Genomic DNA, 10,040 nt, shown 5'->3' on the forward strand with positions numbered 1-10,040 from the left:
CAACCTGTTCCTCAGCAGCTGTTTCTAAATCTCTCAGCTATTGCTTTTTAAATACAAATAAAATTTAGTAGTTTATATGGATAAACACATATATAGTTATTTTATGTTAACTATTCTAGCTTTTTGTACACACCTAAATTAAGCCATTGTGATAAATTTTTCAGAAATATATAAATGTAATAATAAACATAGGCAATTTAGAATATTAATAAAGTAAAGCAAAAGATATTACCAAATAAAAAACCCAACATGATATATATATATATACATATGTATATATACATTTATATATGTGTATAAATATAATTTACATCAGCAAAGGCAAGGTTATAAAATTCTATGCACTTCTGTTAGTTTTTTATTTTTTATTTTTATTTTTATTTAAGAAAGGATTAATTAACAAAACCATAGGGTAGGAGGGGTACAAGTCCACACAATTCCCACCACCCAATCTCCATATCCCACCCCCTCCCCTGATAGCTTTCCCATTCTCTAGCCCTCTGGGAGCATGGACCCAGGGTCATTGTGGGTTGCAGAAGGTAGAAGGTCTGGCTTCTGTAATTGCTTCCCCGCTGAACATGGGCATTGACTGGTCGGTCCATACTCCCAGTCTGCCTCTCTCTTTCCCTAGTAGGGTGGGTCTCTGGGGAAGCGGAGCTCCAGGACACAATGGTGGGGTCTTTAGTCTAGGGAAGCCTGGCCGGCATCCTGATGACATCTGGAACCTGGTGACTGAAAAGAGAGTTAACATATGAAGCCGAACAAATTGTTGAACAATAATGGACCCAAAGGTTGGAATAGTGGAGAGGAAGTGTTAGGGGGGTACTCACTGCAAACTCTAGTGTACTTCTGCTTTCAGGTATATATTTTGCAGTAGTTTATGGATACATGTGGACATATGCTCTCTCTCACAGAAAGTGGTGTATATCTAGGTTTTGGGACTTTGTTAGAAAGTGAACCACCTGAGATGGAATTAAGAGTATACTATGAAAGGAAAGGTCTCACCCTAGTAATGAAGCTGAAGGGTTGTCATTCCACATGTGAAGTCTCTGGACACAGTCTGAAGTGAAGCATGTTGAGGTGGCAATCGTTGTGTTGTTTAGGTTGCGATCGGCAGATGCAATATTGTTTGATATGGATTGGGAGAGGCATATGGCAAAGTGGGCCCTATCCGATGGTTCCAGGACTGGGGGAAGTAGAGTCTCTATAGTGGAGATGTGAGGTTCCTGCTGTCTTAGGGTTCAGAAAGACAATGGATAATTAATGTTATCATCACATTATTTGGTAATTGGGTTAACTTTGAAAAGTCCTTTTGTTAGGGTTTGCTGTACGGTATCCAGTATCTTGTGTATAGCTGTGCTATTGGTTGCTCTAATGTTAGTTTTATGTAATTTACTTTTATGGACTTTTAATGTTAGTTGTTTTAGAGTTTTCAGGAAAGCTATCAATTTATAGCTTTATAAATTCTTGTACTGCTTTTCTTCTTCAAAGCAGCAAACATCATTTTGCAACTTAAAATATTTATTTAAAAATAATCTATTGTGTATTTTCTTTAAATAAATTGTGCATACCAGGGTGTTGCAATAAATATTAATATATTAAATCTAGAAAATACTTTATAATTTATAAACTACTTTCATATATATATTTTATCCCCTCAGAAGATTTTTAGTTGGACCAAAAGTGGTATTTTCTTTTGAAAGAATGTTTAGTTAACAAATAGTTGAGGGGTCAGAACTAGCATCTAGATGTTCTAAATCTTCTTCAACTTCTTCTCATATTATAGTTCCTGAAAATAACTTCTCTATAGAATACATTTTATAGGTGGAGTATTGGAGTCCTAAATGTTTATGTTAAGACTAGGCACATAGGGCAAGATGGTGGCTCACCCACTAGAGTGCACATGTTACCATAGGTGATGAGTTGAGTTTGAAACCATGGCCACCATATAAGAGCACATGCAGGGGAAAAGCTTCATAAGTGGCAAAGTGATGTTCTAATGATTCACTTTTTCTTTATCTCTCCATCTTCCTCTCTGTCTCTCACTATCTGAAAAAAAATCCTTTGAAGTGGTGGCCTCATGTAAGTACAAGGATAGAGCCTCAGAGATAATCCTGGCAATGATAAAAAGAAAAGAAAGGACCTGGCAGGTAGATTTGGTGGTAGAGAAAGGACTTTGGTATGCATAAGACCCTGTCTTATATCCTCTGTACTATATAACAGGACAGACTTACACATCATAGAAGACCATTTATGAAATGGCAGAATAAGCAGTGTTTTATTATTTTTTCTCCTACTCATTAAAATATATTGATAGGCCTAGTATTTCTTCTTTTGTTATTTTTTGTACTTGTTCTCAACATCACTTTCTCTTCTTCAATCTAAAATCTTTTCAGATTATTTCCACATAGTGATACTATGTGAGTAGGATAAAAAACATGTGTATGAAAAATTGTAGCCTCTCCTTATAGAGAATGTATATCCTGTGTCTATGTGAGTACTTAAATACTAAGAAATGGCTTTAATTGTAAGCACATTATTCTGTTAACCACATCAAATAGTAACACCCCTTTGAAGAGATGGTGTGTCGGGCTGAGCTTCACGGGAGACCAGGGACTCATGGTTGAGCTGTACACAGTAGCAGTATCTCTTTATTCATGCAGGACGCAGCGCAATCTATACCAAGCTAGACTAAACTAACAACTAACTAAAACGAACAATGTTGTCTTTATATATACTTCCGAAGTAGAGTGTGAACAGGATGTGATGCAGAGAGGGTGGAGAGAAAAGTGACTGGTGAAAATCAGGGTGTGACAAGGAGAGGATAAGGGTGTGACAAGGAGAGGGGGTGGAGCAGGTGAGAATTCTACCACTAAACCACCATGCCCTGGAGGGAAGGTGGTGCTTTATGTAAATGTAAAAGTGATTTATGTAAATAGACGGCAGTGGTTATGTAAATAGAATACGGTGGTTATGTAAATAGAATGCAGTGTTAAGCAGGGAGGATTTAAACCAAATGAAACAGAAGGGGTTTTTAAAAGCAGAATTAGAAGATACCAACAATGGTGGACAAATTTCTGTGCACCACTAAAGACCTTAACTGTTTGAGTAAGGCATCATATCTATTTCAAATAATAATAAAAAAATCAAAGGAAAATGTAAGCACTGGCAAAGTGAGAAAGGCAAGAAGAATAAGCATTATTTTTACCTCACATTTCTAGTAGAAAAAACTTGTGCATTATAGGTAAAATTACCTCAGCGAAGCATGTCTGCAGGTATTTCTTTTTCTCTCTCACTATCTTTCTTTCCTTCTCTCAGGTAGTGGTGCACCTGGTTGAGCACACATGTTACAACATGCAAGGACCCAGGCTCAAGCCTGTGGTCCCCTAATAAAAAGAGAATACTTTTTGAGTGATGAAGCAGTGCTGTAGGTGTCTCTCCTTCTCTCTCCCTCTCAGTATCTCCCCGCTCTCTCAATTTCTGGCTATCTCTATTCAATGAATAAAAAAAGATAATGAAAAATTATAAAAAGAAAGGAAAAAATAGCTGACAGGAGCAGTGGATTCATACAGGAGCACAAGGGCACAGACCCTTGTGGTAGCTGTAGTGGCAGTAAATTTTTTTTTAAAAAGTCAGAAGTAATATTTTAGTATTATAGTGAGTGGGCTGAAGTAGAGATATGAATATATATCCAGAAGAAATATGTAAACATTCTAAAACAGAAATAAATGAATGGCACCTTTCAGCTAGAACTTTGCTGTGTGTTATACTAAGTGGTGTGGGGTATCTAGTGTTTACATTTACTGTTGGTAAATACCATCATTTTCTACATTGGAACTTCTGAAAAAAACAATGGACAGTGCATATGACCTGTCCAGCTCTTCATTTGGAAAGGTCTACACGCCATTACTAGAATTTTCTTCCTTTAACCTGCTTTACAGTTCTACCTCTGTCAGTTTGTTTTTACTAAGACTTCACATTTGCTTCTAGTCTCCACAGTAACTAAGCTTATTAGAGAACTCAGTCTTCTATAAATATCATAAGCCAGATGCTTTCTTACCCATAGGATTTCTGAAACACTTCCAGTGGGAAAAGTTGGCCGAAATCCACAGCAAAAATCACTGAGACTAAATTGATAGAAATAGCAAAAATAAAAGACAGAGTAGGGAAAAACCCAAAAGAAAGAAAGAAAAGGAAAAAAAAAAAAACTAGAATACTTAATTTAGCACTACCAGTGCTATGAACTCTTGCAATTTGATTTTTTCAAGGTGATTGGTAGCATTTGACATGCATTATATGAACTTTGCTGTAAATTTTTTGTCTGATATATCTATTTCTTTCTTTTTAGCACTTGTTTGCTTCTTTTGTTTTATTTTTGAGAGAGATGCAGAGAGAGAGAGAGGGAAAGGGAGGAGAGGATGAGAGAGATATATGTACTTGGTGATGGTGATATGTGCACCTAACCAGGTATACCACTGCCTGACCCCCCCTCAAAGAAAATTTCATAATAGAATCTATTTAAAGTAATTTTAAAGTTATAATTTAAGTTACTTTATTGAAATAAGCTAAGCTTCACTGCCTTGAGCCAACTTTTTCAGATAGAGAGACTCTACAACATTTACGTTCTCTCAGTGTCATAGGGTCTAGGTTCAAACTGGAGTTGCATACACAGCAAAACTAGTGTTATCTTATTGTATATATTGATTTTTTAAAATCATTATTTAAAAATAATTTATTATATTATTCTAATGAGAGGGATAAGAAAACAGGAGAGAGAGAGAGAGAGAGGGAAATATTAGATTACCACTAAGTCTAGCTTATGATAATATTGCAAATTGAACCTAGAGCCACTTAGACTTCAGGCATTAAAGTCTGGTGCACAAACCACTTTGTTATCGCAGTGGCATTTGGGATGCATTGGATCGACCTTCTTGTGGTGCATCCCGTGAGTACCCATTCACTGGGGAAACTGACAATCCTTCCTAGCCGACTGAATTCACATGGATCCCAGTCACTTTCAAAGCCAGCAACAAGCAGCTCCTGACAGCTTTCAACCTGACGCTGTTGACTGGCTACGGAAGAAGGGCAAACGCTAGAAGAAGAAGAAGTGGCATCAGTTACATTTAAAATGCAGAAGAAAAAATGCATTCTACTATTTCATGTCAAAATCTGTTGCCAAGTATATATATATTTAAAAATTTATTAGGTAGGTGAAGGTTGTGATATCTTGACACCTTTCATGGGGAACTATTTCTCCAGTAAATCAATCCATAAAAATCTACTCATTAAATTTTGTGATTCAGGACTTCCTACATGTGCTAACTCCACTCCTGGAAAACTCTTTCATTATTTTTATATTAGAGTTAGAAAGAAAGATACAGACAGAAGAGATAGCTACTACAGCACCATTCCTCTATGGAACTTCACATGGTACCATGGTATTGTGGGGTTGAACACAGGGACTCAAAATAGTGCTGAGTCTTGAAACCAAGGTTTTACATAGGGATGCTTGGGTCTATCTCCTGCTACCAATTTTGTATTTCTAAAAGGGTGAGAGAAATTAATTAATTAACTAATTAATTAATTAAAATGTCAGTACCATTCAGCAATAATTTATCAGGGCCTGTTGTAGATATAAAGACTCTTCCTGTTTCATTATTTTTTTTTTAAAGATTTATTGACTGAGTGTGAGGATCAGAGAATCACTCTAGTATGTAATGCATGGAACTGAATTCAGGACCTCATGCTGCAAGTCCCATGCTTTCCTCTGCACCAGTTCCCAGTCCACTCTTTTTAAAATTTTTATTGGAGCCTACTTATAGTTTGTTAGTATCTGATGCAAATTTTACACTCCATATTAAATGACCCATGAAGATTCTGTAGCTATGGACACTATTCCTGGAATGTACGCTTAACCCGCTGAGCTACCACCAGAATCCCTATGGACTGTACTTTTAATTCTAAGAATTTCCCAATTAATGGAGTTCTTGTAGGACACAGTAGATAGAGGAACCTACTTTCAGCTTCTCTGTTTCCTCAAAGTGAATTGTTGATTATTCTCTGGCAAGAATCAGACTTTACTTTCTCCTTTAGAAATTTCTACTCTCAGAGAACTCCAAGACAGGACAAAATATCCATTTTCCTTGTAGATAGCTAAGGGTTAAGAAATATAAGAGTCAGTCTAGATGATAGAAAAACAGTGTTGTGTGTTCTTAATACATGTATATACCTGCTAATTGGAAACCATCCAATCTGTACAAGAAAAAAAGACTTTCATAGTCACCCATCTGTTGTTGGACACCAAGGTGGCTTTCAGATTTGGATTATTACATAGATGAACATGATGAACATGTATTACATGTTTGGATTATTACATACATGAACATAGATGTACACACATCTTTTTGGTTGGGCATTATGGAATCCTTGGGGTATATCCCCAGGAGAGGAATTACTGGGTCATATGGAAGGTCTATATGTAGCCTTGTGAAAGTTCTCCAGACTGCTCTCCAGAGAGGCTGGACCAATTTACATTCCCACCAGCAGTGTAGAAGGGTTCCTCTGTCCCCACAGCCTCTCCAACATTTGTTGCTGTTGTCCTTTTTGATGTATGCCATTCTCACAGGAGTGAGGTGGTATCTCAATGTGGTGTTTCTCAATTTGTTGAGAAATGTTGTGGTATCTCAATTTGTTTGTGTGATAGTTTCTTTGGCTATGCAGAAGCTTTTCAATTTGATGTAGTCCCATTGGTTTGTTTCTGCTTTAGTCTTCCTTGCAATTGGGTTTTGTTTCATCAAAGATATCGTTGAGGTGTAGGGGGGAAAGTGTTTTACCAATGTTTTCCTCTAAGTATTTGATTGTTTCTGGTCTGACATCTAGGTCTTTGATCCATTTGGAGTTGATTTTTGTTTCTGGTGAGATAAAGTGGTTCAATTTCATTCTTCTGAATGTTACAACCCAGTTTTCCCAGCACCATTTATTGAAGAGAGCCTCCTTTTTCCATTTAATCCTTTGGGCCCCCTTATAAAGATTAGATGTCCATAGGTGTGGGGATTTATTTCTGGGCTTTCAATTCTGTTCCACTGGTCTGTGTGCCTATTTTTGTTCCAGTACTATGCTGTTTTGATGATGATGGCTTTATAATATAGTTGAAGGTCTGGGTGTGTGATGCCTCCATTTCTGTTTCTTTTCCTTAAGATGGTCTTGGCAATTCTAGGTGTTTTCAGGTTCCAGATAAATGATTGTAGTGTTTGTTCTATTCTCTTAAAGAAGCTTGGTGAAACTTTGATGGGTATTGCATTAAATTTGTATATGGTTCTGGGGAGAATATTCATTTTGATGATATTTATTCTTCTGATCCATGAGCATGGGATGTCTTTCCATTTCTTGGTATCAGTTTCTATTTCCTTGAAGAGTGACTCATAGTTTTCAGGATACAGGTCTTTCACTTCTTTGGTCAGCTTTACTCCTAGGTATTTTATTAATTTTGTTGCAACAGTGAATGGGAGTGATTTCCTGGAAATCTTCTTCAGATTTAGTGTTTGCATAGAGAAATGCCACTGATTTATGTACATTGATTTTGTAGCCTGACACCTTGCTTCACAGAAAGTGGAAGGGAGTGTTCCTGTTTCTTAGATCTTAAGAAAAAGCTTTAGGAGTATGGGTATTAACTGTTTCCTGAAGGTTTTGTAGAATTTGTTGGTGAAGCCATCTGGTCCAGGACTTTTGTGGTTGGGGAGATTCTTAATAACAGTTTTGATTTCTTTGTCTGTGATTGGTGCTTTTAGGTTTTGTAGTTCTTCTTGGTTCAGTTTTGGAAGGGCATATGCTTCTAGGAATTCTTCTATTTCTTCCAGATTTTCAAGCTTGGTGGTGTATAATTCTTCATAGAAGTTTTGCATGATTTTCTGGATTTCTGTGGTGTCAGTTGTGATATCTCCTCTATCGTTTACTATTCTATGAATTTGAGTCATCTCCCTTTCTTGTTTAGTGAGTCTGGCTAGGGGTTTGTCAATCTTGTTTAATTTTTCAAAGAACCAACATTTGGCTTCATTGATCTTTTTTATGGTTCTCTTATTTTTGATGTTGTTTATTTCTGCTCTAATTTTAGTGATTTCTTTATTTTTTATTTTTTAATTAAGAAAGTATTAATTAACAAAACCATAGGGTAGGAGGGGTACAAGTCCACACAACTCCCACCACCCAATCTCCATATCCCACCCTCTCCCCTGATAGCTTTCCCATTATCTATCCCTCTGGGACCATGGACCCAGGGTCATTGTGGGTTGCAGAAGGTAGAAGGTCTGGCTTCTGTAATTGCTTCCCCGCTGAACATGGGCGTTGACTGGTCGGTCCATAATCCCAATCTGCCTCTCTCTTTCCCTAGTAGGGTGGGTCTCTAGGGAAACGGAGATCCAGGACTCATTGGTGGGGTCTTCAGTCTAGGGAAGCCTGGCCGGCATCCTGATGACATCTGGAACCTGGTGACTGAAAAGAGAGTTAACATACAAAGCCAAACAAATTGTTGAGCAATCATGGACCCAAAGGTTGTAATAGTGGAGAGGAAACGTTAGGGGGGTACTCACTGCAAACTCTAGTGTACTTCTGCTTTCAGGTATATATTTTGCAGTAGTTTACGGATACATGTGAACATATGCTCTCTCTCACAGAAAGTAGTGTATATCTAGGTTTTGGGACTTTGTTAGAAAGTGAACCACCTGAGATGAAATTAGAGTATACTATGAAAGGAAAGGTCTCACCCGAGTAATTAAGCTGAAGGGTTGTCATTCCACAAGTGAAGTCTCTGGACACAGTCTGAAGTGAAGCATGTTGAGGTGGCAATCGTTGTGTTGTTTAGGTTGCGATCGGCAGATGCAATATTATTTGATATGGATTGGGAGAGACATATGGGAAAGTGGGCCCTATCCAAGGGTTCCAGGACTGGGGGAAGTAGGGGCTCTATAGTGGAGATGTGAGGTTCCTGCTGTCTTAGGGTTCAAAAAGACAATCGGTAATTAATGTTATCATCACATTATTTGGTAATTGGGTTAACTTTGAAAAGTCCCTTTGTTATGGTTTGCTGTACAGTACCCAGTATCTTGTATATAGCTGTGCTATTGGTTGCTTCTGCTCTACTTGGTCTAGGCTTTTGAGAGAGTCTGCATATCAATTACACAGCCTATATATTAAAAAGATTCAGTTTCTGTTTTGAAAACTTCGAGACATACAATTAATTTTCCCTCTCTTGTATTAATTAACTAGTGATTTATATGACTACATTTTACTAGGAGTGTATATAAACACTATTCTCACCACCAAAAGACTGTGACCCATCCCTCCCACCCACTCCCACACCCCACTGTCCCAGGAAGCTGCATATCTACCCCTCACCACAGGGGTGATTTCTGTCCTTCTAGTTGCTTTAGGGTTCCTTTGTTCCTCTTGTTCTAAGTCCTTAAGTTGTGCAGTAAGGTTGTTTATTATTTTTTTTCTTGTTGTTTAATATGTGATTGTATGGCTATGAGTTTCCCTCTCAGTACTGCTTTAGCTATGTCCCAAATATTTTGATAGCTTGTGTCTTCCTTTTCATTTGTTTCCAGAAACATTTGAATTTCCTTCTTGGGTGTCTCTCTGACCCTGTAGTTCTTAAGCAGTATGTTGTTTATTTTCCAAACTCTGTGATTTTTATTTTTTTTCTGTTTGTTGTTAAATGTTAGCTTTAATCCATTGTGGTCTGATCAGATACTTCAATGCTTTTGAATTTGTTGATGCTGCCTTTGTGTCCTAACATGTGGTCTATCCTTGAGTATTTGTTGTGTGGATTTGAAAAGAATGTGTATTCCAATTTTTGGGGATGAACAACTCTGAAAATGTCCAAGAGTCTGTCCATCTCTTCATTTAATTCTCTTGTTTCTTTGTTGATTCTGTTTTTCATCTAAGTGTGAGAGTGGGGTGTTAAAGTCTCCCATTATTATTGTATTACTACTGATGTATTATTGAAGTTTTTTGAGACGGTGCTTGCTGTATTTAGGTGGTCCCTC

Source organism: Erinaceus europaeus, chromosome 8 (assembly GCF_950295315.1).
Source record: "Erinaceus europaeus chromosome 8, mEriEur2.1, whole genome shotgun sequence".
In the NCBI taxonomy this organism is placed as follows: domain Eukaryota; kingdom Metazoa; phylum Chordata; class Mammalia; order Eulipotyphla; family Erinaceidae; genus Erinaceus; species Erinaceus europaeus.